The 27,934-nt window shown below is 41.2% G+C and overlaps 1 protein-coding gene across 3 annotated transcripts in view; it reads left to right on the top strand.

Annotated features, from left to right (window-relative positions):
- The first annotated feature begins 2,003 nt into the window (after positions 1-2,003).
- tafa4b (TAFA chemokine like family member 4b) overlaps positions 2,004-27,934 on the top strand; it is a 337,496-nt gene continuing 311,565 nt past the window's right edge. For 2 of the 3 annotated variants that reach the window (XM_043708310.2, XM_043708311.2), the window contains exon 1: positions 2,684-2,831. The gene's annotated coding sequence lies outside the window, so the exon portion shown is untranslated. Of the gene's footprint in view, positions 2,316-2,683; positions 2,832-27,934 lie in introns of those variants that run through there. The other variant, XM_087994427.1, reaches the window with a different exon arrangement.

Genomic DNA, 27,934 nt, shown 5'->3' with positions numbered 1-27,934 from the left:
CAATCTACAACTAGCTAGCTGACCAATCACACACCAATGTGGTGCATCAGCTTTGTAGCTGTTTAATTGATAGACTTGGTAACGTTAATTAGCTAAGGATTTTATGTTACAGTCTTATTGCTGATTTTTGCCAAAACATGGGGCAGCACGGTGGTTCATTGGTTAGCACTGCTGTCTTACAGCACCAGGAGCTTGGGTTCGATTTCAGCCTCGGGCGACTGTCTGTGCAGATTCTCCCTGTGTCTGCGTGGGTACGGTACGGTTTCCTCCACAATCACAAAATGTGTAGGTCCAGTTGATTGCCTATAGCTTCCAGGGATATACAGTTTAGGTGGATTAGCCATGCAGAGTTAGAGGATAGGCCGAGTTCTCTGCTTCCACACTGTAGGCAATCTATAGCCGAAGCTTTTTTTTTAATGAGTAATTATATTACGTGAGGTTTTCATTTCGCTTTCACTGAAAAAAAGAATACTTTTGATACTAAACGTGATTCTTACAATAAAATAGCAAAGCAGGACCAAAGTCTGGAAATACAATGATAAGAAGTTCCAGATGAGCAGAAAGGGTTAATTCCACAAACTGTGCTCTGAGCTGCTGACGGAGTCAGGTTTGTCTGGTTTTGCAGGAAGGTGGAAAACCCAGTCGGCAACTCGTAACATTCGGGGTATTCATGTAGGCTGGTGAGGTCCGGAATGGTAACTTGAGCGATAACGAGATGGTAACAATGTCCACCTTCCAGTGCCCAGAGGGCTCTTCATCATAACTCACTTCCCCTCATGCAACGTCGCCTCAACGCGCGACTCTTTTAAAAAAAAGTCGCAGATGTTTAAAATGCACACATCTCTGGCTTGGCAGATACGGTTAATATTCGCCAGTAGATGGATCTCCCCGGTAACTGGGCAGCATATCAACAGATTCGTAGTGAAGTTGCCCGAAAGTGTTCTTTAGGACACGTACTCCCAGTCCCAATACTTGGAAAGTGCTTTTGAACTTGACATGCTTCTGGGAGAGAGTGAGGTGAATAATGATCAGGTTAACTATGTGACCTGGAACAGAGATTCCATAATATGGCGGTTGACATGTTCTCCTCACGCGTGTACGCTTCGATCCTGGGGTTGGGACCTCTTCTCCTTTGTCATATAAAACTGGCCAAAATGTGGATCATGCTTTTTTTCCCTGAAATTATTGTTTCAATTCTTTTTGGAGGGGACTCCCCTCCAGTGGTAGTGTTCCTATCTCTGAGACTTAAGACCAGGGTCCTCTGCTCCAGAAGCGTTACAATAACATCTCTGAACAAGTCGGTGAGAGAATATTTACAACCCATTGGGAAGGGGATGGTTATCTAAAGAGGGGTTGGAATCATTGCGTGAACTTCACATCCCCACCCCATTAACAAATCTAAGGACCAGTGGAAAGTACACAGCTGAGGCGGCATTTTTACAGCGGAATACGTGAAAACATTCCCCCTGCCCATAGGACTCAGTGATTAGATTCTCTACAGTGTGGAAACAGGCCAACAAGTCCACACCGACTCTTCGAATTGCAATTCCCCCAGACCCGTCACCTAACACCACGGGCAATTTAGCATGGCCGGTTCACCTAACCTGCACATTTTTGGACTGGGAGGAAACCCACGCAGACACAGGGCAAACTTCACACAGACAGTCGCCCGAGGCTGGAATCGAACCTGATATCTTAGTGCTGTGAGGCAGTAGTGCTAACCACCGAACCACCATGCCGCCCCTAACGCAATCCCAATCAGTGCATTGATTGCTCTAAACAACTTCACTCGGAACTATTGAAGCGAGCAGCAACCGAGAAGGCGGAATGACCGGACCAAAAAGAAAGATTTTTATTGATTTTTTAAAAAAAAATCCAAATGCAAGCACGATTGGGGTTGGGGGTGGGAAATATACGGTATGTGGTTGGCCGTAGAGGTCGATGCAGCAGAAGGTGGTGAGAGAGTCTCTGGACAGGCAGCTGGCTCTCTGCTAATCCTCTTGTCCATTTCTAATCAAACCCAGCCAGCTGAAGAGCAGGGAACAGATGGCTTCTGATGCATTCCTTGCCTTATTAGAAGGCGAGCCCAAACGGGATACATACATATCTATGTATCTGCAATAAAGGAAAAGCCTGAGGAGGGAGCAGAGAGGCGCGGTCTCACGTCATTTGGGCGGGAATGGGAGCAGGTTGCTGTATAATGAAATGCCGGAGGTGATGGTGCGAGAGCGGGGACTACTGCAGTCAAAGTCGATCCCTGTGGAAACTGTCCCCCCCCCAAACCCCTCCCGAGCGGGATTGTACAAGGCTTTCGAGTGAGTGATTGAATGAGTGTGTGAGAGAGAAACAAGGATAACCTGCAATTTACCCAAAAGAACACTCGCCTCAAGCTTTTTATGCAACTTTTTTCCCCTCTTTCTCACTCCTGCTCCCAACCCAAGGAACCTGACCAGCTTTGAACTGGAAGGAGGGGGCTCAGTGGACTCACCTCCTCCTCTCTCCCCAACAATCCAAGAGAGAAATTCCAACCGGAGCCCAGGAGCATTGGAAAGCGCCGGTAACGAGAAGGAGCCGCTTGTTTGAGGTGTTGTGTGTGTGTTTGTGGGGGACGGGGACGGATAGGTTTGCCCCCCCCCTCCCCCCAAAGGCAATCGCTGTCCCGTCACCGGAGGCTTTAGCCCCCACCCCGCGGACTGGCTGCAGCGATGAGGCGAGGGCACTGTCCACATCTGACAGCCTGAGAGGACAAGGGCAGGACGCGGTGCGGAGCGCGGGAGAGGATCCAGGGGAGGGAGGGCAGGAAGACGGAGCTGTGCAATCCGGCTGTGCAGGTGAGCCTTATATCTGTGCTCGACTCCGGTTTACTGAGTCTGACCCCTTGTAGCTCGGATATCCCACCGAGTGTTAAAAAAAAAACCACTTGCATGTTTATAAGGGAGTGCATTTCTGTTGTAGAAAATTGCCTGGTTTATGTTCTGGCCCCGCAGAGCTGAGTCTCTGTCTGTCTCTGTCTGTCTGTCTCTCCGCCCCCCCACCCCAGTCCGCCCCCCCACCCCAGTCCGCCCTTGGTTCACTCAGGCGTGTGCATAGGGTTAGAAGTTGATGGCGAAACTTTTGAAGCCGGCTGCCGATGTGGATGTTTGGGAAGGGCGGGGGGGGGGGGGGGGGGTGTCGCTTTTATCTTACGGCGATCTGTTTGTCTTTGGCAAAGTTGAGTTGGGACTGCTCAAGAGTCACAGTGGGGATGCGCTCCAGTGAATGACACTGCCATTTCAGAGCGATGGTGGTCACATCTCGCTCCATCTCACCAGCCAGCTTCCTCCCACCGGCTGTCGGCGCTTGTCTGGAGTCTAGACCGAGCGGTATTTTGTTTTGGAGAAATAACTTTGTTTTTTTCTTTGGTGGGGGAGGGGAGTACCTCATGCATCATCTTGCATTGTTGTATTAGTCTGTACCAGAGAGAGCGTTAATGTGTATTTGTGCGTTGTGTTAGCAGCTAGTAGTACGTCTGTCTATGCTGGTGGATTAGTGTGTGTTACTGTGTGAATTAGTGAGCCCTAGTAGCAGCGTTTAGCCTGTTACTGTCAGTATATGTATGTTCGTTGTATAGATGCTAATGTGCTTGACGGTGTAAGTTTGAACGTGTGTTATTGTGTGAACTTAATGAGAGTATATGTGCGTGTCAACATCTTTAGAAATTCTCTCATCAACCTATTATTACACGCACCCGGAGCAGGGCGGACGTCAACCCGGCTCTCCTGGTTCCGAGGTCGGGACATTGCCACTGCCCACAAGCGTCTTCAGTATTTAACTTGTATAATTATTAATCTGGATATGGTGTGTGTGCGTGTGAGAAGGGGGTGAGGGTTATTCTAAGGGTGTTCCATCAACCTCTTTTATTAAAGATTAAGAACGCTCCTAACTTGTTTTCTGGCGTAATCGATGTGCCCCTTCAGGCGAAGTATTAAAAGCCCTAAGCCCTGTGCTTAGCTGAAAAAAAATTCGCGCGTTTAGCCGCTAACCCTGTGGAGAAGGGGCCGCTGTAAAGGTCTTTTCAGCCCAAGGTACCAGTCTGTCATAAAGTAAAAGGATGGGGGTGGGCGGGGGGCCTGTCATCTCGCTGAACAAGAGCAGACCCATTCATACTGCAGCAGCAAGGAGGCAGTCATAGCCGGCGGTGTGTAATCCTGCACAGAATCTCTCTGACGGGCCGAGTGACCGCGCCTGCTGTTTGCTGGAGTTGAGATATACAGGCGAGTAGTGGACCCAGCTCTGGGAGGTGATGGATCCAGGAGGGTCGGTGTCACTTTAATCCGAGTGGGGAGCTGCACTGACTGCGACAGAGCGGTTCCCTGTCTCTGCCTCTGCCCGAATACCTATCAGGCTGTACTGGCCAACCTGGATGCTATCAGCTGCAGCCTCACCATCCATCCTTCAGCTGGCGGGAGATCGGAGATGTTCTCATTTTCACTTTGACTCTGCTCACGCCAACATCGGCTCCCGAAACACTTGGGATCCACGTAGAAACCTTCCAACAGTTCCTATCACTACCTTCTGTCCGATTACAATTTAATGCACTTTTTTTTGTTTCTTATCCACTTCTTTCTTCCTTTCCCCTCACTTATTGTCCATACCCCCGCCCGCCCCAACACACACACACACACTCTCTCTTGATTGTAAATAAAAAACGCGACGTTTAGTCCGGAATGAAGCTCAGTCCAGCCTCTGCAAACCCAGGCTGGCAGGGAACCCTGGGCGCTAGGTTTCTGGTTTTTGTTGCTGGGACACAGGAGTGAACTGTCTGAATCTCGGCCGAGCTCCTGCAGCAAGTCCATCTCGCTATTGATCTGGCCTCCGGAAAGGATGGAAATGCATTGCACCCCTCTCTAATCCGATTTCATCAAAGCCAAGTTCATTCTTGTCATCGCAATCCATCAAATGGTCTGCACTCAGCGACAGTGTCTCAATGGCAACCGAGCATTTCCACTGGGACATTTGGCGACTTGTGAACACCCAGGTTTATCAGCCTGGATCTTGAATGTATTCGCTACATTTGGTCCGCATTGATAGGGAGCAGGGTGACTTCGGCAGTTCCAAGATTAATGAGAACATATGCCTATCCCACACACAAGGTGCACAGTGCATTATAATTCTATATAATGCTAACACACGCGTGCACAGCCATCCTATATACAGTAGTTGAGTTTTTGCAGTCATTGCCAGTATCATCTGAGCTACACACGGGTATTCAATGTAATAGTATCACATGCATATGTTACACTGACGAATGTTGTGTTCGAGCATAGTAGGTATCTATTGCAATCACACACAATGCTTAGAAGCCAAGCAACAACCATTTCATATATTATATATATATAATTCCAGGATAAGCGCAGCCTCGTTCAGTAATATTCAAAATATGCAGGCAGGTAATCAGTGAAGGTGAAACCTGTTCCGTCTTAACCACGGCCATAGTCTCAAACCTTTGACATCCCCCCCACCACATCGCTCGGTTTGAACGCCCGGGAGTTGCAGAACTCCTTTGCCCTGGCCATTGTTAAGCATCGCCGCTGACATGACGCCCAGGAGCGGGGACAGAGTCGCCGGCAGACGGTGCTCCCGTGTCCATGACCATTAGCGAAGTAGACTTGCCATTCAGTGAGGATCATTTTCCCTTGTCCGGGCACTCCTAGCAGGCAGTCTCCCAATCATCAAAATTGGTCAAGTCATTGATAACTGTCACCCTTCACCAACAATCAACATCGCGCAGTTCACCCTCACTCCTCATTCCGCAAACTCCACAGCGCGATAATTACAGGGGAATTGCTCGGTTTGGCAGATGAAACTCTGATCTTTATTAATGCAGAATTACCTGCAAAAAGGTGATGGTTTAACCGGGCGATCAGCAATGACAGAGAGAAAGCCACGTGTAAAACCACTCCGTGATGAAAGCGGGCACTGCGTTCTCTGTCGCTTTCCCAACAATGCCCTTTGCTCAGCGGTTTCTGCCAGTATCTGTGGGATTTCAGTGAACTGGAGTAATTGGGAAACAAAGTTGCCCCTGCATGTGGTACCACGTTAGGAAGGCTCAAACGTGCTGGCTTTTAAAATGGACTCATGCCTTCCCGCGTGGCTACAATAAATGCTGCTTCACTTTGGGTTTATAGTCGTAGAATTTACTCGCTGCTTTCTCATTTTGTGATGTAGGTTCCAATAATACATGGCGACTCCTGTACTTTGGTCGTAGTAATATTATAGCAATTTGTTTTTCTTCTGTCTGCAACCACCGAAAAAAATTATAATAGGTCATTACGTTTATTTGTTTCAATTTTTCATCTTGTGGCCGTCAATATACTTCATGCCGTTTTAATTCCTTGCGGCTTTTGCTGGAGCATTTTGTCTTCTCGCGTGTGACATTGCTGCAGTACAGCATTAAATCCACCAGAGGGAGACGATGTCACGCCAGACTGGATGGGTCTATGTTAATCTCGCACAGAAACACAACACACTGGAAACATTCAGCAGGTCAGGTGGCCAAAGAGTCAATGTCCTTGGTTGATGTCCGTTCGCCATGTCTTCTTTAGCTTTATTTACAGAGTATTTACAGTTTCCTGGTGGCTCTGTCTCTGAAGGAGCAAGGCGCTAGTCTCACTGTCTCCACTTTCCCAGTAACTCTTAATTTCTGCCCCCTTTAGATAACTGAGTTCTCTTTTGAAAGCCGTGATTGAATTTACCTTTACCACATTATCTCAAGCTGTGTTTTCCAAATCCTAACCACTCATTGCAGTTTTTTCCCCCAATTTTTCCTTTGTTTTAGTTATTAACATGATCAGTGAACCAATATCTCCACTATGTGCACTTCACCATTACTTCCTACATTTCTATAAAATACTCTTTCTCGTTTCTTTTAAAAAATGTTATTTCCTCATAATCATCTTCGAAAAGTTTAACAAATTCTCTTAAACAGAAGTAATAGCATCTGCAGAAAGAGGCAAAATCAGAGTCAACAGTCAGATCTGTCACTTCTTATAAGAACCTGCTCCAAACAAGGGGACTGATATGTGAGCTCTGATATTAGGTCAGTTGGATCAAAAGTTTGGTTAAAGATGTAGGTTCTAGGAAGTGTCTTAAAGGAGGGAAGTGTAGGGAGGGAATTCTAGATCCTGAAGATGCAGCACTCATCTTGAATTGACATCTAACAATAGTCCAAACTAGAGGAATGCATTGAAATTCCAGGGCCTCAAATGACCTTTCATCTATTCTTAAATTTAAGTCCATATATTGAGGTAATGTTTGCATTTATTGGATGGAAAAGTACATCAAGAAGGCAGTGCTGGCACTTCTAGTGTGTTTGATAATGGAAAACTCCAAATCAGGACTGGAGGAATCTTGTGAAGGTCTGAAACAGAGTCCTCATGCCCTCTTTAAAAAGGAAGGTATAATCTTTTGTTCCTATATGACCTCAACATTTTTGTAACTTAAGGTGACCAGTCTAATATGTTACAGCAATCTATTCTATAACAGAGCTACGTCGATGAAAATAATCAATAGACCCCGAAGGCTTTACCCTGTCCCAGGTCCATCAGCTGCCATGATCTTTAACCACAATAAGGAATTCACAAGGAGCAGGAACATAGATGTCAAGGTCCTTCAACATTAGTGGACTAGTTTGTATTTTGTTTGAGTGATAGTCTCAATGTAGGAGACATTGCTGCTTTTCACCTGTCACAGCACTAATTTGCAGATTGATAGAATCCTAGGAAGTCAAAGACTTTCACATTCTCTCATCAGTGATTCTCACCTGAGTGAACTATAATCCTGGCTCATGCCTCAGTAAATATTACTTCAGTTGCACTTCTTGAACATAAAAGAAATTCATGACCAAGGTTCAATAACTCATTACTAAAGGATCTTGTTTCTTGAGAAGTGGATTCGAAAGTAAACACTGTCAATGTGAGATCCATAAATCTCTAATCTTTTATCTGGGAAGCCTTCAAAATGATTAGGCGGACGTATAATTGGATTTACATCGACCCACACAAGGAAGAGGCCTGAAAAAATAATAAATCTGCAAATCATGGTTAAGGATTAAGATAAAAAACTGGAAGAACGGCAAATGGCTGGAAATCAGAAACAAAAACTGAAATTGCTGGAACATCTCAGCAAATCTGACAGCATCTGCGAAAAGAAATCAGAGTTAATGTTTGGATCCAGTGACCCTCCTTCAGAACTGAAGGTAGCTAAGAAAATATTGTTTTTTTAAGCAGAAGGCAGGATGGGGGGGAGGGGGTAAGGAGTAAGCAATATGTGGTGGTAGAGCCCATAGAGAGAGAAAAACAGTTGGACAGACAAAGGAATAAATAACGGTCAGTCTGGGAGAATGAATAGCTGCATATGCAGACTATTAGTGGCTAACAATGGCAAACAGCACCTCACTTCCACAGCCTTCTGGACTCAATATCAAATTCAACAATCTTAGCGATAGAGGCACCTGCTATCATGTCCTTACCACAAATCCCATACACCAGGCCTTATTATCACATGGTCTGCTATTACACGCAACCCATTGTTAACCAATAATTGTCCCCAATAGCACCTATTCATTCTCCCAAATTGACCGTTATCCACTCCTAAGTCTGTCCGATTGTTCTGCTCTCTTTGAGCGCTATCTTCACCTATAGTTTACTCCTTAACCCCTCCCCCACACCACCTTCTTCATAAAAAGCAACGTTTTCATAGCTACATTCAGTTCTTAAGAAGAGTCACTGAACCTGAAATGTTAACTCTGATTACTCTCCACAGATGCTGCGAGACCTGCTGAGATTTTCCAGCAATTCCTGTTTTTGTTAAGGATTAAGATGATGTTTTAAAACAATCATTGGGATTTACTCTTGGATAATCATGACAAGGAAAATATATGTTTAATTAAACCTAGCAATATAAGGCAGCTGATAACAGTGTTATACAGTCATAGAATTACAGAGATGTACAGCATGGAAACAGACCCTTCAGTCTAACTCGTCAATGCCGACCAGATATCCCAACCCAATCTAGTCCCACCTGCCAGCATCCGGCCCATATCCCACCAAACCCTTCCTATTCATATACCCATCCAGATGCCTTTTGAATGTTGCAATTGTACTAGCCTCCAACACTTCCTCTGGCAGCCCAGTCCACACATTCACCACACTCTGTGTGAAAAGGTTTGCCCCTTAGGACTCTTTTATATCTTTCCCCTCTCACCCTAAACCTATGCCCTCTAGTTCTGGACTCTCCCACCCGAGGGAAAATACTTTGTCTATTTACCCTATCCATGTCCCTCATGATTTTATAAACATCTATAAGACTTGAGTATTCATGGCTGTGTAAAACAAAATATATTTTTATAATAAACAAACTTGTGCCACATATTGACTGGCTGCTTGATTAATGGTTTCACCTTTTTCATTCTCACAAATGGAAATGTAGCATCTCTTCATCTCTCCTTGGATTCCAAAATCCTGGGACTTGCTATTAAACTGAGATCATTTAGATGGCTTTTTAGAAGAATCAAATCTGAATAAGAGGCAAAATGTTTTTAAAAAAGCTAATGCATTATATCCATGCAATCCATGCTAGTTAATAAGAGTGAACAGAGATTATGATCATTTGGTTTTGATGAATTATTGAAAAGTAGGACTATAATAGCGTTGTAGTCTTGTATTCTCTTTGCCCAAATCCAGCAGAGATAATGAAGGCTTCAATTAAAGGCCATGAGTGGAATTTGACTGACTATTAGTCAAAATATGTTGTCAGCAACAACAAAAACAAAGTGAACCAATCAAATCATTCAGAATATTTTCTGAAAATGCATTTGAGTGTCATCTTGGGTTCCCCACCAAAATTAATATTAATTAATAAAAGAAGGTTTGTAACAGCATAAAGACAAAACAAAACATATCCATCTATGACTAAATGTATTCACATTATAGCTTTTTCTATATTAGATATCCTTTTGTAATGGTTTCCCTCTGTGTAAGAAGGCTAAACCTCAAGTTCGTGTCTAGACATATTGCTGATAACTGAAGAGATTAAACAAGTACCCAGCTACAACTCCCAAGTGTGCAATTTTGCCGAAGACCTCTGGAAACTTTTATGATTAACAATAAAGCTGACCATTCACTGAGAGGATCAGCACTTGCTGCTTATGTACACAGTTTCTGGAAAATTGCTCCCAACAAACATCCCAAAAAATCTCAGAGAAACCACATTTACTGGTAGCACATTTAAAAAAAAATGGTTCTGGGATGCAACCAAAGCCACGTATTGCTTATTTCTAGCAGCTGCTGAGAATGTGGTGTTCAATTCCATTCTAGAACTGCTGCATTCTGTGTTAAGGGTAGTGATGTTAGCAAGGGAGACCTCGAATTTAGACCTAGACCCAACAGCATTGGAGGAATCGTGATGTGTTTCCAAATCAGAATGGTGTATGTCTTCGAGGGAGCTTGCGATTTGTGACTTTATGCATATGCTCTTGTTCTTCTGGTTGGTAGAGGACATCGATTTCAAAGGTACTGTCAAAGATTACTTGGTGGTTTCTGCAGTACACCTTATAATGTCCAAAATATCACAAGGTTTTTATTTTATGCTTCCCTGAGTTTGAAAGTCAGAAATCATATACAAATACAGCTGACAAATAATGTCAGGAGACCACACGCAAATGCAGCTGAATGCCTGAAATTAATCCATTCATATAGATCTTTTAAACATAATTAAAAATATAATGTAATTATAGTTCATTTAATGTAATTAAATTATTCAGAATAATAGTCCTTCTTTCATATTAGTTTACACTTGGAACTCAAAAGCAACTACTTCCAAACAGATAGATAATAAGCTTTAGCACGACATCATGTTATTCAAGTTTGTAGAAAGGCTCTAAATAATTTATAAACTTTAATGCAATAGTTTGGTAAGTGCTGAAGACAGGAAGATGCAAATTAGTTTATCTATTGTTATATTTTTATGTTACTTGACAATCACTGTAAAACAAACAACTGCTGTAAACAAGAAAATAAATTTATTACTTGCAGCGTGCAGAGATTTATTTCTATACATGCGCCATTTATTTAATGAGCTTGGGAAATGCTATTTATTTACTACTAATGATAAAATACTTACCCTTTCTGAGTGGGTCCCTCAAAACTGTTTCTGTGTATCATTTCAACAGGCAGGTAAAATGTCTTGGCTTTCTTGCATGAATGAATTTTTGACTTGCCATAACAGATGTCAGAAGACCTCTTAGACTGTACCTTTAAAAGTAATGCACTGAGTTTTCACACAAATAGCTGAAGGTTGATCTCATCAAATGTTATAAAAGAATATTAAGATTTTATTAAAAGGCCATTAAAATATGGTCCGTGCAAAAATAGAACATTTTCAGTAAATTAATGTTGATGCAAACAAAAGCCTTCCTCCACCTGATTGGTTAGTCCTTAACACCCACCAAGAAAGACTCTCCACAAGGAAACACTGTAAGAAATAGAGCACTTGCAGCTTCTGCTTTTCTGTTCCTTTATTCTATAGGTGAAATCTTGAATTTTGTGCATGTGAGTCCCCACTGAGTGCCACTCCTGTTTGAAGTGTGCCCCCATTGCTGTTGCCATTACTACTGGAAATACTAAGTCAAATGCCATCTGCTGAGAGAAACAAAGTGAATATTTTAGGTTGATGCTGACTCATCATCAGAACCCTTTATCAATAACCTGAAACATCAACTCTGTTTTTTTTTTAACCATAGATCCTGCCTGACTTGCTGTGTATTTTCAGCATTTTCTGTTTCATGTTTACAGCAGCTGCAGTATTTTACTTTTGTTCCTGTATCACCTCTTTTATACAATGTTCAATATGTGAAATGAGGCAATAAATTCTCCAGGAGAAAATATATATAAAAGTGCACAGCAGCTCAATCAGTGACAAGGGGAGAAATAGAGGAATGCTCTGGTTTCTGACAAATGGCTAAATTAACATTGTAGTCTCTTTCTATATCTGATGTTAATTATGTAGAGATTACAGCAAGGAATCAGGCAGTGATTTAGTGATGTGCTGTTTAAATATTTTGAACCTGGTTGCTGAATGTGTTCCCATTATTGGGCTTTGATTAAAAACCATTTTACTTGAAAGAAGGCTGAATATTTCAAAGAAGCTCAGCTTGAGTGAACCAGCCAGGAAATATTTACAAGTCATGCTGCTTGCTGTGATTCACAGAACTATGTTTAATGAAATATGCTTTCACAAAAAAAAAGCCACATTTTAGGGTATTTTAACTGAAATCGTGATTAAGCAAGGAACTTCATTAATGTAAACTTTCATTGTGCAAATGGCTTTTCTGTGTGTAGTGTAGGCCTCTGCAGAGCTGGTGATGAACAATGTGTCTTCTATCACCTGATAAATTATTTAGTCCAAGCAAAAATTTATAAAAAAAGTTAAATGGCAGGGAAATTACTCCTGGAGTTTTCCTCAATGGTATTGAATATGAAACTGCTGTGCTGCATGGAGCAGCATTCTTTATGAAGCACTTCACATATAGATGGGGTAAATAATGGAAGAAGGCTGATTACTTTCATGTTTATGGAGCTTTTAAGAGTTTGAGTGTCAACACTGATTGAGAATATAATAAATAATCTGCAGTACATTTTCAGTAACTATGCTCCCAGCACTTTGCTGTCACTAGGATACAGTGACTCACTGGAAAACCAATCAGCAGATATTTTTTGATGATAAGGGTGAGCTCCCCCCCATCCATTACTTCACTGTTTTTCTAAAATCAAAGTAAAATCAGAATGGTGTGTTGCCTCCCTGGTGCCAGGATCAAGGATGTCTCAGAGAGGGTGCAGGATGTTCTCAAGGGGGAGAGGGACCAGCAAGAGGTCATTGTACACATTGGAACCAATGATATAGCAAGGGAAAAGGATGAGATTCTGAAGGGAGAATATAGAGAGATAGGCAGGAATTTAAAAAGGAGGTCCTTGAGAGTAGTAATATCTGGATTACTCCCGGTGCTACAAGCTAGTGAGGGCAGGAATAGGAGGATAGAGCAGATGAATGCATGGCTGTGGAGCTGGTGTATGGGAGAAGGATTCCCATTTTGGGATCATTGGAGTCTCTTTTGGGGTAGAAGTGACCTGTACACGAAGGAAGGATTGCAACCAAATTGGAAGGGGACCAACATACTGGCAAGGAAATTTGCTAGAACTGCTTGGGAGGATTTAAACTAGTAAGGTGGAGTGGGTTGGGGGGGGAGATAGTGAAGAAAGAGATTGATCTGAGACAGGTACAGCTGAGACAGAAGTGAGTCAAACAGTCAGGGCAGGCAGGAACAAGGCAGAGAACAAGGTAGGACTGATAAATTAAACTGCATTTATTTCAATGCAAGAGGCCTAACAGGGAAGGCAGATGAACTAAGGGCATGGTTAGGAACATTTGACTGGGATATCATAGCACTTACAGAAACATGGCTCAGGGATGGACAGGACTGGCAGTTTAATGTTCTCAGATACAAACGCTACAGTAAGGACAGAAAAGGAGGCAAGAGAGGAGGGGGAGTGGCGTTTTTGATAAGGGATAGCATTACAGCTGTACTGGGGGAGGAAATACGTCCAGAGAAGTTATTTGGGTGGAACTGAGAAGTAAGAAAGGAATAATCACTTTATTGGGATTGCATTATAGACTCTGTAACAGTCAGACGGAAATTGAGAAACAGATTTGTAAAGAGTTCTCAGTTATCTATAAGAATAATAGAGTGGTTATGGTAGGGGATTTTAACTTTCCAAACATAGACTGGGATTGCCATAGTGTGAAGGGTTTAGATGGAGAGGTAGCTGTTAAATGTGTACAAGAACATTTTCTGATTCGGTATGTGGATGTACTGACTAGAGAAGGTGCAAAATTTGACTTACTTTTGGGAAGTAAGGCAAGGCAGGTGACTGAAGTGTCAGTGGGGGAGCACTTTGGGGTCAGCGACCATAATTCTACTGGTTTTAAAATAGTGATGAAAAAAGATAGACTAGATCTAAAAGTTGAAGTTCTAAATTGGAGGAAGGCTAATTTTGACAGTATTAGGCAAGAACTTTCAAAAGCTGATTGGGGGCAGATGTTTGCAGGTAAAGGGACAGCTGGAAAATGGGAAGCCTTCAGAAATGAGATAACAAGAATCCAGAGACAGTATATTCCTGTTAGGGTGAAGGGAAAGGCTGGTAGGTGTAGGGAATGCTGGATGACTGAAGAAATTGAGGGTTTGGTTAAGAAAAAGGAAGCATATGTCAGGTATAGACAAGGCTGATCGAGTGAATCCTGAGAAGAGTATAAAGGCAGCAAGAGTATACTTAAGAGTGAAATGAGAAGGGCATAAAAGGGACATGATATAGCTTTGGCAAATAGAGTTAAGGAGAATCCAAAGGGTTTTTACAACTGCATTACGGACAAAAGGGTAACTAGGGAGAGAATAGGGCCCCTCAAAAATCAGGAAGTTGGCCTTTGTGTAGAGCCGCAGGAGATGGGGGAAATACTAAATGAGTATTTTGCATCAGTGTTTACTGTGGAAAAGGACGTGGAAGATATAGAATGTAGGGAAATAGGTGGTGCCATCTTGAAAATTGTCCATAATACAGAGGAGGAAGTGCTGGATGTCTTCAAACACATAAAAGTGGATAACCACACAGGACCTGATCAGGTGTACCCTAGAATTCTGTGGGAAGCTAGAGAAGTGATTGCTGGGCCTCTTGCTGAGATATTTGTATCATCAATAGTCACAGGTGAGGTGCCGGAAGACTGGAGGTTGGTTAATGTGGTGGTAAGGACAAGCCAGGGAATTATAGGCTGGTGAGCCTGACATCGGTCATGGACAAGTTGTTGAAGGGAATCCTGAGGGACAGGATGTACATGTATTTGGAAAGGCAAGGACTGATTAGAGATAGTCAACATGGCTTTGTGTGAGGGAAATCATGTCTCACAAACTTGATTGAGTTTTTTGACGAAGTAACAAAGAGGATGATGAGGGCAGAGCAGTGGATGTGATCTATATGGATTTCAGTAAGGCGTTCAACAAGGTTCCCCATGGGAGACTGGTTAGCAAGGTTAGATCTCATGGAATACAGGGGGAACTAGCCATTTGGATACAGAATTGGCTCAAAGGTAGAAGACAGAGGGTGGTGGTGGAGGTTTGTTTACAGACTGGAGACCTGTTACCAGTGGAGTGCAACAAGGATCAGTGCTGGGTCCTCTACTTTTCATCATTTATATAAATGATTTGGATGTGAGCATAAGAGGTAGAGTTAGTAAGTTTGCAGATGACACCAAAATTGGAGGTGTAGTGGACAGCGAAGAGGGTTACCTTAGGTTACAACAGGATCTTGATCAGATGAACCAATGGGCTGAGAAGTGGCAGATGGAGTTTAATTTAGATTTTGCGAGGTGCTGCATTTTGGGAAAGCAAATCTTAGCAGGACTTAAACACTTAATGCTAGGGTCCTAGGGAGTGTTGCTGAACAAAGAGACCTTGGAGTGCAGGTTCATAGCTACTTGAAAATAGACTTGCAGAATAGATAGGATCATTGTGAAGGTGTTTGGTTTGCTTTCCTGTATTGGTCAGAACATTGAGTATAGGAGTTAGGAGGTCTTGTTGCGGCTGTACAGGACATTGGTTCGGCCACTTTTGGAATATTACGTGCAATTCTGGAAGGATGTTTTAGATTAGGTTAGATTAGATTAGATTCTCTGCAGTGTGGAAACAGACCCTTCGGCCCAACAAGCCCATAGCGCACCACCGAAGAGTAACCCACCCAGACTCATTCCCCTACCTTATATTTACCCCTGACTAATGCACCTAACACTATGGGCAATTTAGCATGGCCAATTCACCTGACCTGTACATTTTTGGACTGTGGGAGGAAACCGGAGCACCCGGAGGAAACCCACGCAGGCACATGGAGAATGTGCAAACTCCACACAGACAGTCATCCGAGGCTGGAATTGAACCTGGGTCCGTGGTGCTGTGAGGCAGCAGTGCTAACCACTGAGCCACCATGCTGCCCCACCTTGCTTTTATGAAACTTGAAAGGGTTCAGAAAAGATTTACAAGGATGTTGTCAGGGTTGGAGGATTTGAGCAATAGGGAGAGGTTGAAAAGGCAGGGGCTGTTTTCCCTTTAGTGTTGGAGGCTGACCTTATAGAGGTTTATAAAATCATGAGGGGCATGGATTGGATAATTAGACAAAGTCTCTTCCCTGGGGTGCGGGAGTCCAGAATTAGAGGGCATAGGTTTAAGGTGAGAGGGGAAAGATCTAAAAGAGACCTAAGGGGCAACGTTTTCCCACAGAGAGTGATACATGTATGGAATGAGCTGCCAGAGGAAGTGGTGGAGGCTTGTATGATTGCAACTTTTAAAAGGCATCTGGCTAGGTATATGAATAGGAAGGGTTTGGAGGGATATGGGCTGGGTTCTGGCAGGTGGAACTAGATTGGGCTGAGATATCTGGTCAGCATGGACGATTTGGACCGAAGGGTCTGCTCCTGTGCTGTGCATCTCTATGACTCTGTCTATAATATTAGCTTTCTGTATCACGTACCATCATCAGTTAAAAGATCAAACAAGTGGCATTCTTTCATGTTTCTGAATGAAGGTTATAAAATGCAGTAGGTGATTCTATGGGGTGGTGGAGACTGGGGTAGGATGTGACAGTGTATGGATACCTTCTGGCCTGGCATTGATGAGTTTTGTAATATAGCATTTAGGGAACTGAGAGAATGGATGATGCCTCACCCAGAAATAGAATTTGCCAGGCTGCCATTATGCAATTATGTGAAAATTTCCTTCACTTAGCATTCATTGTTAAACCATAATTGGACTCTTTCAGAATGCTCCCAGTTTAGCTTGGAACTGAGGAAACATTCACAATTGCAGTTAAATACCACAGGGTACAGTCCAAGCTTTTCTATTCAGCACTGCTATTCATGGTCGTGTTAAATAGTGGTTTCCATAAAGCAGGCCATATCTCTTATAAACTGGAACCTGCATCTTTGTTCTGCTCTTTGTATGGACAAGTGAACACTGCTTTAACAATTAATCCCAAACTATATTGTTAAGTGGGAAGAATATCTGTCTTGTACATGACATTGTCCTGTCACCTCAAAAGACAGAAAGTAACACAACCGTAGCCATTCGAGCAGCTAGAACGTCTTGACTTGATACAGTATAGTGAGTTGAAAATTGCATTGTGTGCTTTGTCTGTTTAGGATGACCTTACCCACACGTACCAGGAGAGGGAGTCCAGAGGATGAATAAAGGAGTTCGAAAAAAATAATAAGAGCAGTACTGATTCCAAATGCTTCTTCCTGAACCTTGCTGTTTCTTCTCCAGGACTTCACAAAGCTGATGGAAAGGGTGAAAATATGAAGTATTTCTTTCAGGAATGCAACCTTTGGAGGGTAGTGCACAGATACGTTGCAAATCTCACAAAAGTATTTTAAATCAAACATCAAGTTAACTTTGGATCTTTACAGAGAAGCTTTACTTTTAAAAGACATGAACCTGGATTCTTGTTCACACAGCACTGCTACATTACACATCAGGTTGATGTGCCTATGCTCAGTCTACCATGTTTTGATGTGTATTTGGAGCCCTCATTTATATTCTCATGTTGGGCAAAGTGGCAGCAACTCTTCAAAAGCTCAACGGTAAGTTTAATGATCACAGATGGCAAAAGGACAAAAATTTACTTCTCCACTCTGGTAGGTGAAGAATAAGAAGATACTCATTCATGGGAAGTGGGCTTTGTATTTATTTCCCATCTCTAGATGCCCTTGAGAAAATGGTGGTAAGTTGCTTCCTTGAACCACTGCAGTCTATTTGGTTTAGGTACACCCACAATGCTGTTAGGGAGGGGGTTCCAAGACTTTGACTCAACAACAGTGATAAAATAACAAGTCAGGATAGTAAGTGACTTGAAGAGGAATTTGCAAGTGGTGGTGTTCCCATGTATCTGCTGCCCTTGTCTTTCTAGATGGTAGTGGCCCAGGCTTTTGAAGGTGTTGTCTAAGGAGCTTTGGTGAATTACTATTGTATGTATTGTGGATGGTAGATGCTGTTGCTAATGAACATCGGTGGTGGAAGTACTGAATGTTTATGATGTGGTGCCAATCAAGTAGGCTGTTTTGTCCTGGATAATGTTAGCACCTTGTTGGAGCTGCACTCATGCAGGAAAGTTGGGAGTATTCCATTAAACTCCTGACTTGTGCCTTATTGATGGTGGACAGGCTATTGGGAATCCAGAGATAAATTACCTGCTGCAGGATTCTGAACCTCTGATCCGATCTTATAGCCACAGTATTTGTGTGGCAGGTCCACTTCAGTTTCTGTTCAAAGGTGACTCCCAGGATATTGATAGTAGAAGATTCAACAGTGATAATGCTATTAAATATCAGAGGGTGATGGAAAAATTCCCTCTTGTTGAAGATGATTATTGACTGGAGCTTGTGTGGGATGAATCTCACTTGCCACTTGTCAACCCAAACCTGAATATTGTCTGGGTCTTGCTGCATTTGAACATGGACTGCTTCAGTATCGAGGAGTCATGAATGGTGTTGAACATTTTGCAGTCATCAATGAACATCTCAACTCCTGACCTTTGGATGGAGGAAAGGTCATTGATGAAGGAGCTGAAGATGGTTGAGTCAAGGACACTACCTTGTGGAAGTCCTGCAGAGATTGCCTCGAGCTAAAATAACTGATCTCCAATAATCACGGCCATCTCCGGATTGCCATGTATGACTCTGACCAGCGAAGAGTTTTCCACATAACTCCTGTTGACTCCTGTTTTGTTAGGTGTCCTTGATGCCACACTTCGTCACTTGCTACCTTCATGAGCTGTCATTCTCACCTCACCTGTGGAATTCAGCTCTTTGTCCATGTTTGAACCAAAGTTATAATGCAGTCAGAAGCTGAGTGGACCTGGTGGAACCCAAACTGGGCATCACTGAGCAGGTTATTGCTGAGCAGATGCTGCTTGATAGCACAGATAGCACTTCCATCACTTTACTGATGGTCAAGAGAATACTAATGGGTTGGTGATTGGCTGGGTTAGATTTTCCCTGCTTTTTGTATACAGGACAAACCTGGACAAGTTTTCACATGGTTGATTGGATGCCAATGTTGTAACAGCTTTGGCTAGAGGTGCGGCAAGTTCTGGCCACACGTCTTCAGTACTATTGTCAGAATGTTGTCACGGCTCATTGCATTTGCATTTTCCCAGTGCTTCCAATTTTTCTTGACATCATATGGGGTGAAATTGGCTGAGCTGCCCTCTGAGCCAAGCTGCTTCAGTAATAGCAACATCAGCGGCATCTGTCCCAAGGTGAAAAATATGTAAAATTGTCCAGGTATACTATACACATAAACAGGAACACGTTCAAACCAGCCAATTAATGGCCCAAGATTCTGCAGGGGCAGAAACAATAAACTAAACAATAATCTGATAGAGGGTGGTGTCATCAGTGTGATCAAATAGCACTTGCCAAGCAGTAACACCTGCCTAAGACAAAAATGACAATAACTCAGCAAAGAAAAGTACTAACAACCCATTTCATGGCCAGGAAATACACAGTACACACAAGCAATATCTTCTGACATTTTATGCAAGAAACAAATGATACAACCTATCAGTATTGAATGCAATTTCGGCAGCTCATGAAATGTGACTTAGCTGTTAAACATGTTGAGCGGGAAATCACAACACAAATAATCAAAATTTTGTCTATAGCCAACTGCACAGCCCTTGAGAAAGATAAAAAGCTGTCAGGACTGCTGGATTTGGAAAGATAGTTATCACTTTCAGATTCCAGAGCCACTGAAGTTGAGGGCAGTAACTACTAAATTCCAAAGTTAAAATCACACAACTCCAGGTTATAGTCCAACAGATTTATTTGGAATTGAAAAGTGCGGCACTGGAAAAGCACAGCAGGTCAGGCAGCATCCGAGGAGCAGGAGAGTCAATGTTTTAGACATAAGCCCTTCATTCTTGCTCCTCGGATGCTGCCTGACTGGCTATGCTTTACCAGCGCCACACTTTTCGACTCTGATCTCCAGCTTCTGTAGTCCTCACTTTCTCCTAGGTTTATTTGGAAGTACAAGCTTTTGGAGTGTCACTCCTTTGTCAGGTAGCAGTGCTCTGAAAGCTCATACTTCCATGGACTATAACCTGGTGTTGTGTGATTTTTAACTTTGTCCACCCCAGTCCAACACTGACACCTCCACATCATGGCTACTAAATTCCAAGCTCACTTCAAAATTCATTGTTCATGTGCCAGGCAACAACAGTAGTCTTTCAAACAGAGTTCTGACTTGTTGAAAGAACGTTTTTATGGTAATTGCTAAAATGCTGAACTGCTGGGAAACTTAATGTAAAATTAGTGGAAAACCCAAACACTTTGCATGTATTTGTTGGTCATCAGCAAAATAAACTGTGAAAGAACAACACCAGCAGAGGTGTATGGCACATGTGAGTAACAACAAAAGAGGGAGAGAATGTGCAAGCAGATGACTTCGAAAATACATTTGTACCCTCTTTCAGAAATAGCAACCACATCAGTCACTATTGTCTGTTTGGAAGTGAATGCTCTCTTAGGTGCAGGAGCATCTGGCAGCATCACGTGGAGCAAAATGTTTAATACATTTTGCCGCAAATCAGAGAAAAAGAAATGTTTTCCTTACAACAAACCACTGAAGGTTCTTGAGAATTTTGGAGTTTCAGTCTTATTCAATGACACTGAATTGAAGGCTGTATTCTGGAAAATGTGCCACTTATCAGTTTCCACACAACAACAAAACTGCATGTGATTACAGTTATGCATAAGAATCTTACTCATCTCAATAACATTCTTGATAGCTTCATTGAAATCGGCAAACAGAAAGGAGTTACATGCAAGCAGTTTTAGGTCTAAATGTGCCTGAGTTATGCATCAATGGTGAGGAAGAGATTTTCATGTTCGAACTTTAGTGCTTACTATGACAATATTGAAAGCTGGGGATGAACCTTCATCTTGGCTGTCACTCATACAAGTCATCAAGTAACCCAAGAGGGAGAAACAGGTTAGAATCTGTCGTGATAGTCTGATCACCAAACAATGCCATATAATGAGAAAGACACTTGACCCTGACAGAGGAAGTGAATAGTGCTGAACACTTCACTAAACTTGATCTCGGTGAAGACTACCATCAAATTGAGCTTACAGAAAAATAGAGATATCATTTAGCGTTCTCCATTCATGGTGGAGAACGTTCTTATACTTCAAGGTCTTAAAGGCATGTTGAACATCAATGCTAATATTCCAGCCTGTGATCATACTGAAAATGAACTTCAGACACACACTACATGCTTCTACATGCACTACATGCACAACATCTCATAGAATATTACCTAACCTGAACAAAGGCAAGTTCAAGAAAAGAAGAATTCGATCCTGTGGGCACATATTTGTCTATCTGTCCATCCATCCATCCATCCATCATTGTAGTAGTAAACTGATTGCTAATGCCTGTTAAAAAATGTGATTCATAAACTGTGAGAGAAACACTCTCATTTACACGTTATATCTTCTGCTTTTATCTCTGCTAGTATGACGTGAATTTGAAATAATTATTGATTAATGACACTAATAAAGTTGTTTAATAATCCTCACAGCAAATCTCCAGCTCAAATTAAATGTTGGATACTTAAAGGTACTGCAGGATTACAAGTATTAGTCAGGCAAGCTCGGTCCTGAGGTCTATCCTTTGTGGCACCCATTTCTTATAGTCAATTCAAGTCATGAAGAAAAAAATTACTGATCAACATCTTAACAGTATAAGCCTAAAAAGGTGCCAAAATTACTAAACTAGTGGATGCCAAGTAGCAAAAAAGCAAGATGAGCTGATACAAATATGTATGACGGCCATGGAGTCATAAAACTGGAAAGAAAGGATCAGTAGAGGGTCTATGAATCAAATTATTCATGCACTACAAGGTCTTCGCAATATTTGAAATATGCTCACTATTTCAACCATGTCTGACCTCATGTTGTGCAGGAACTGTATTGTCATTCTATACTCATCTGTTGTAGATACAACTCGTGATGAACATAAGGGAATTGTCAAAACCAAGCAACTCCTTCAGGAAAAGCTATGAGTCCCAGGAATTGACCACATAGTAAAGCAGAAAATCAATACGTTTTGCAGTGTCAAGCAACCACAATGTCAAATCTTCATGATTCTCTCATGATGTCTGAATAACCTCCAGGGTCATGGATTGAAGTCAGCATTGAGTTTGCAGATTTGCACAGCATTGAACACCACCTGTTGTCACTGACGGCTAATGCCAATTCCTAGTCATAGAAATAGTTATATATATATTTCAAGGAAAGCAGTCATCCCAAAGTATGACTAGATTTTTGTTTTATTTAGATTCTTCAAATGGTGGTAAGTGACAATGTATTTTCATTCAACAATGATGAGTTCAGTAAACATGCAAACTATCTAGTTTCTCTCATCAATGACCAAGAGCTGATGGAGAAGTCAAAGGAATTAAATGTACATTGAGAAACGTGATTTATGGTTACAGCTGAGAGCAAGTCATGGAAGCAAGCATTGTCTCACTTGCTTGCCAATTACAGCATGACTCCTTACTCATCTACTGCAGAGCCTCCAGCTATACGCATTCATGCACATCCTGTATCTCATACGTTTTTGAATTGCTTTGTGGAGCTAATAATCATGTGTATTAAAAACAGCCATTTCGAGTTTTGGGCATAATTACTTTATTCAATTAGATACTGGAGACTTATTGTTAAAAAAAATCCACCAGTGCCCCTTTCAGAAACAGTCAGCATGACAATTTACAGTCTTAACACTCTTATTTCATGACAATATTTTGCAGTTTGCTTGTCATTGAATATCTTAGCATTTACATCACAGCCTTATCAATGAACAAGACTATATCGCAGATGTCACTTTTCATGTTCTCATTAACCAAGTGAAGCATTGTTATCACTGTGGTTTTACATTCTCTCTTGACTGCTTCCTTATCTCTTTAATGGTGTTACTCTGCTTTGTGATGGTAATTAAGTTTAACAACTTCCATTCTTAACTAGGTTCCCACAGATGAAAAAAATCAAAAGAACTCTGGATGCTAGAAATCTGAAACAAAAACCGATATTGCTGGAATATCTCAGGAAGTCTGGCAGCATCTGTGGGAAGAAATCAAAGCTAAAATTTTGGGTGCAGTGACTGTTGTTTCCAGCAATTTCCGATTGTGTTTTAGGTTCCCACAGATGTGGCTACAAATCTCAGCATATCTATAGTTTCCCCACCATACTTAGAAAAGATGTTCATAGCTACATCTGTCTATTCTCCACCATAAGTGTGCATTTAACTATCGATCTTAATCAATTGTATCCCTTCAACTAACATTTATGTGAATGTGATTGTGAACTGAAGTACTGAATAAAAGTAAATACAGAGCAAAACATGAAATTCTGAACTACATCAGTGAAACCAAGAAATAAGGTGCTTGATAATGCAATACTCATATTGGGAAGCAATCATGAGGTGACATCCAGCTATTTTTTGTGATCAACGCAAAAGGACCAATGATCACTGCTAAGTACAATTTGTAAACCATCATTCTTCAAAGCACTAAATACACCTTTACATAAGCATTGAGTCTGATATTGACATTAAATGACAAATGTGAGTTAAATGACACCAAACCTGAGGTTAGATGATATCCAATCATGAGAGAAAAAGGTCCAACATACTTAAGTGTTTATTTTACAAAGTGAATGATTTTCAGTTAGATTAGATTAGATTCCCTACAATGTGGAAACAGGCCCTTCGGCCCAACAAATCCACACTGACCCTCTGAAGAGTAACCCACCCAGACCTGTTCCCCTCTGACTAATGCACCTAACACTATGGGCAATTTTAAATGACCAATTCACCTGACCTGCACATCTGTGGGACAAAACTAGAGTTTCCGGAGGAAACTCACACAGACACGGAGAGAATGTGCAAAGTTGCCCAAGGCTGGAATCAAACCTGGGATGCTGGTGCTGTGAGGCAGCAGTGCTAATCACTGAGCCATCGTGCCACCCCTTTGGTAAACAAGTTTTTAAATTTCATAGTACATGACTATGAGCATTGCTAAATTAATAGAAAAGTTATTATGAAACTTTATGTTCTTGTTATGCTTGAGTTTATTGCTTAGACGTTAGGAAACAAACTATTGAAACATGCTATGTCTCACTGAAAAATTGGAATAACAAAACTTATTGAAAACTACATTGTACATTTTGTTCACTTCAGGCTATTACATGCACATGTATCAGCAGAGGGAGTCTAGATGGCGAATAAAGTAATCCATGTTTAAGACATGTACAATTCTGATTCTGAATGCACTTACTAAATCTATTGTTTTCACTCAAGGATTTCATCAGGAAATTGATGTACAATCAACCCAATTTTCCCCCAGTTGACAATATAAATTAAAGCTGTACATTCTAACTTGTTTAATGAGGAGAATAAAGGTACAAATCTTACATTTTTAATACATTTGGCCTGCTAATCGAAACTGCTATCTAACATGAATTCTAATATCAGTGTTGTTAAGAAAAATCCTGGCATTAGGAAGTACCTGGAGGTAGAAATCTGCTGGCTGATGGCAGGAGAGGGAGGCTTAGGATTCAGCAGCCTTGGGAGATTAGTGTAGAAGTTGTGAAGCATTTTAGGGTATGGATGTGAGTTTGTGAGGGTGGGTGTGGGTGGGAGCATGAAAGTCTTGTTGAGAGTGGTCTTAGGTCATGCCAATATAAGACAATAAAATGAACAATGAATGATAATGAGCACTTAATAATCTTTTAAATGTGAACCTTGTCTGTATTAGAAGATTTGAGAGTTCAATCATCTATTTGCAATGAAAAAGTAACTGACACAGGTACAGGGTGAGCACAAACTCTCTCTTCACTGACATATGTTTAAGAATTCTTTTATCTTCATATACTCAGAATCTACAAATATGGTTGATAACTTTCCTCAATGTTCAAGGATTATATCTCCAATCAGAACTTGGACTTTGTGACAGTCTGGTGGCTTCATGGGAAATTTTATTGCAAATAAAAAATGCAAAACTCAATGGGCAAATTTAACCACATTATAACTTTTTGATTTTTTTTCATCAAAAATCTTATTTTGAGGACAGAATTTTCCACAACAGAGTAGACTCGATGAAATTTTTCAAAAACCAAAATAATTTGATTGCTTTTAGTGATATGTTTCTAAATTAGCTGTTCAGGATTCATAAGACATCAGCCATTTTGTCATTGACAATTTTGTAATAACTTTTCTGCTCTTTCATCTGCATTGTTCTTCCATCTTCTGTTCTCATATGATTTTGTTTTACTTTGAGCCCCAGTCAACAAAGTGAATTTGTTGAGAATTTAGTTGTGAAAGAGTTGCAGAATGCAAGTTACACTTACAGCGAGTCTAACTTATAAATAACTCTGTCATAACATTTAATATATTATCCGTACATCTCTTTTTGGTGTCATTTATGGTAAATTTTCTGTATCTTTGATCTTTGCTACTCTTCATTTTGTCTCTTTGATTTTTTTGAGCTTGACCTTGCTCTCTGTTCTTTAATCTATTTGTATGATCTTTCAAAAGACAGCTTTTGTTACATGGCTGCAATTGGAAAAGAACCCCCCCCCCACCCCCCCGCCCCGCCCGTGGTTGAAATGGAGTCTACACCCAAAACGTTGCTTGTTCCTTAAAGAACCTGGAATCTGATTGACTTAAAGCTTACTGGAATTTTGAACTAGTTTTCCAAGGAAGAGAATAATGATGCCATAACTTTAAAATCACATTCTATGCATTTCCAAAATAAAGCAGATTACTGTAAATGCACATCTCGTCATTCAACATATGTAAAGAAAACAAACAGTATATTACTCTGCCTCAGAACTGGAAACTAAAGAACTGGAGAAAGGGGAGAAGACCACTGATACTGCAGTTACAGAGGGGATGATAAAGGGTCCAGAGATCCACAGTTATTTACAATATAATGGCAAAAGCCCATCAGGTTGTAGAAGGTACCACTTTGTGAAGCATCGAAAAGCATTAGATGAAAAGTATGTGAATCCATAGGTACAATGGGGAAAAGTGGGTGAGATGCCTTTTGTTGCTGCTGCTCCATCCAGAATGAATTGGATAAGTATTAAGGAATGGTGACCCTCTTCATGCAGAGGGTGGTGCATGTATAGAATGAGCTGCCAGAGGAAGTGGTGGAGCCTTTTACAATTACAGCATTTAAATGGCATCTGGATGGGTATATGAAAAGGAAAGTTTAGAGGGATATGGACCAAATGCTGGCAAAAGGCACTCGATTAATTTAGGATATCTGGTCAGCATGGATGATTTGACTGAAGGGTCTGTTTCTGTGCTCTACAGCTCTATGACTGTAAGTTAGTCCTAGGTTAAAGTTAGTCCGAGATTATCAATGCTTATTGCAGTTATACAACAGACCCACTTCATTTTTATTTCCCCTCCTCTCCAACCGAAGAACATTTTAGCTTAATGTCACAGCCAAACTGTTGTAGGTGGGGTTACCTGATCCACTGCAGACTGAGGATTGGGCTTGGGATCTTCATTTACCTTCATCATTATTTGCACTGGAGGTTTCTCCCTGTTCATGGAGCATATTTTTTAGACTCTACTGAGATTTGATTGAAATTCTTGGCCATTTGCACTGTCCCTGATCAAACAAAGCAAACTTTGTTGTCTAACTGGGAGAAAAAAAAGGCATCTTGCTGCAGAAAGAAAACAAGTTAGCAGATAGGTAAGTTTGAAATCATGCATGAATAAATAAAAATGTGAAAGTCAAATGGGAGAGGAACTCTTCTCTTTCTGCTTCTTTTGCCAATGGAATAGATCTCTGCAACTGTGGAGCTACAGGGCAGGAGTTGACAACAATTAGTATTTACAAGTTTTCGAGAACAATGCCCTTTGCCTTTAGTTAAATATTTCAATGTGTAACTTATAGATAGTTCAGAGCAGTGGGGCTATGAATGCTGTAAATTTGATTTTAGAAATATTCTACTCTAAGAGAGAATCCTTGTCAATTAAAAATATTTCAACTGGATTCTGTATTTACTAACATACGTGTCAAATCCCGAATTGCTTACCTCAGCTTATGGATAAATTAAATCAAATTTCACATGCAGCTAAAGATATTATACATACTCAAAGTGTAATATAAAGACTTCAATTCGCTTTAAACATCTAGCATCAAATGTATAATGAAATATACAAGCAATATAATGAAATAATTGATCTGCCGATCTATTAAGTAAAATTTAGATCTGCTGTAATGACCTGACCAAGATTTTCTATAGAATTTGTCTTCCCGTTGATTTTACTGAATTGACATTCTTGACTACTTTTCTCATCTGTGATTGTTTGAAAACAGCAGATGAAAATGGAGCCTTTGAAAGCTATAACAATGACAATTGCATCATATAGATTCTTATAAGGAATATACAATTAATTGACACTTTTGGTGAAAGGAAATCTTTGCTCCAGTATTGATTCATTCTCTCTGTAAACTGGAATAGGAAAATCGCTTGCACTGGCAGAACTCCAAGCGTCATTGAAACTGACTCACAAATGGTTGAACTAGTGAAATCATACGTTTATAATAAAAGTTCCTTAGCTAGAGGGCATAAACAGCTGTGAAATATATTTAGTAATATGTTGACTGAAGGAAATTAAAGAGTTGGAAGTCAACCTGAAACTGAGAACTCCGATGTAAGGAAGTTGGCTTCAGCATGTTCGGAGGGAAAAACAAATGACTGAGTCTGCAGTTATTTTAGACAG

The sequence above is a fragment of the Chiloscyllium plagiosum genome, unplaced genomic scaffold (assembly GCF_037043375.1).
Source record: "Chiloscyllium plagiosum isolate Xiang-an unplaced genomic scaffold, Cpla_swu_hap1 HiC_scaffold_14, whole genome shotgun sequence".
Lineage (NCBI taxonomy): Eukaryota > Metazoa > Chordata > Chondrichthyes > Orectolobiformes > Hemiscylliidae > Chiloscyllium > Chiloscyllium plagiosum.
The sequence above is the reverse complement of the archived record's forward strand: the minus strand, read 5'-3'. Positions and strand labels throughout refer to the sequence as shown.